The sequence below is a fragment of the Branchiostoma floridae genome, chromosome 9, assembly GCF_000003815.2.
Source record: "Branchiostoma floridae strain S238N-H82 chromosome 9, Bfl_VNyyK, whole genome shotgun sequence".
Taxonomy (NCBI): Eukaryota; Metazoa; Chordata; class Leptocardii; order Amphioxiformes; family Branchiostomatidae; genus Branchiostoma; species Branchiostoma floridae.
The window spans coordinates 2,056,429-2,057,921 of NC_049987.1; the positions used below are offsets into that span (position 1 = coordinate 2,056,429).

Below are 1,493 nucleotides of genomic sequence, written 5' to 3' on the forward strand. Positions count from 1 at the left end.
CTTATTAGAGATGTTTACAAGCAAAAATAATGATATCCCACCGTTTTTTCGATTTTTAATGGTAAAAGTTGTTAGGACGCTCAGAACAGCTCAAAAGGGCCTAAATCATCACTTTTAGACGAAATTACGGGGTGTAATGCATTACCAATGGCATTTTTTTCAAAACTTTTTTTTTCACTGTATTACACTTTTATAAGGTGGAATAGACTTATTAGAGATGTTTACAAGCAAAAATAATGATATCCCACCTTTTTTCGATTTTTAATGGTAAAAGTTGTTAGGACGCTCAGAACAGCTCAAAAGGGCCTAAATCATCACTTTTAGACGAAATTACGGGGTGTAATGCATTACCAATGGCATTTTTTTCAAAACTTTTTTTTCACTGGATTACACTTTTATAAGGTGGAATAGACTTATTAGAGATGTTTACCAGCAAAAATAATGATATCCCACCTTTTTTCGATTTTTAATGGTAAAAGTTGTTAGGACGCTCAGAACAGCTCAAAAGGGCCTAAATCATCACTTTTAGACGAAATTACGGGGTGTAATGCATTACCAATGGCATTTTTTTCAAAACTTTTTTTTTCACTGTATTACACTTTTATAAGGTGGAATAGACTTATTAGAGATGTTTACAAGCAAAAATAATGATATCCCACCTTTTTTCGATTTTTAATGGTAAAAGTTGTTAGGACGCTCAGAACAGCTCAAAAGGGCCTAAATCATCACTTTTAGACGAAATTACGGGGTGTAATGCATTACCAATGGCATTTTTTTCAAAACTTTTTTTTTCACTGTATTACACTTTTATAAGGTGGAATAGACTTATTAGAGATGTTTACAAGCAAAAATAATGATATCCCACCTTTTTTCGATTTTTAATGGTAAAAGTTGTTAGGACGCTCAGAACAGCTCAAAAGGGCCTAAATCATCACTTTTAGACGAAATTACGGGGTGTAATGCATTACCAATGGCATTTTTTTCAAAACTTTTTTTTTCACTGTATTACACTTTTATAAGGTGGAATAGACTTATTAGAGATGTTTACAAGCAAAAATAATGATATCCCACCTTTTTTCGATTTTTAATGGTAAAAGTTGTTAGGACGCTCAGAACAGCTCAAAAGGGCCTAAATCATCACTTTTAGACGAAATTACGGGGTGTAATGCATTACCAATGGCATTTTTTTCAAAACTTTTTTCTTCACTGTATTACACTTTTATAAGGTGGAATAGACTTATTAGAGATGTTTACCAGCAAAAATAATGATATCCCACCCTTTTTTCGATTTTTGATGGTAAAAGTTGTTAGGACGCTCAGAACAGCTCAAAAGGGCCTAAATCATCACTTTTAGACGAAATTACGGGGTGTAATGCATTACCAATGGCATTTTTTTCAAAACTTTTTTTTTCACTGTATTACACTTTTATAAGGTGGAATAGACTTATTGGAGATGTTTACAAGCAAAAATAATGATATCCCACCTTTTTTTC

At 32.4% G+C, this 1,493-nt stretch overlaps 1 long non-coding RNA gene across 1 annotated transcript in view; it reads right to left on the reverse strand.

Annotated features, from left to right (window-relative positions):
- LOC118422524 overlaps positions 1-1,493 on the reverse strand; it is a 56,053-nt gene that overhangs the window by 13,828 nt on the left and 40,732 nt on the right. The gene's annotated exons all lie outside the window — the stretch shown is intronic.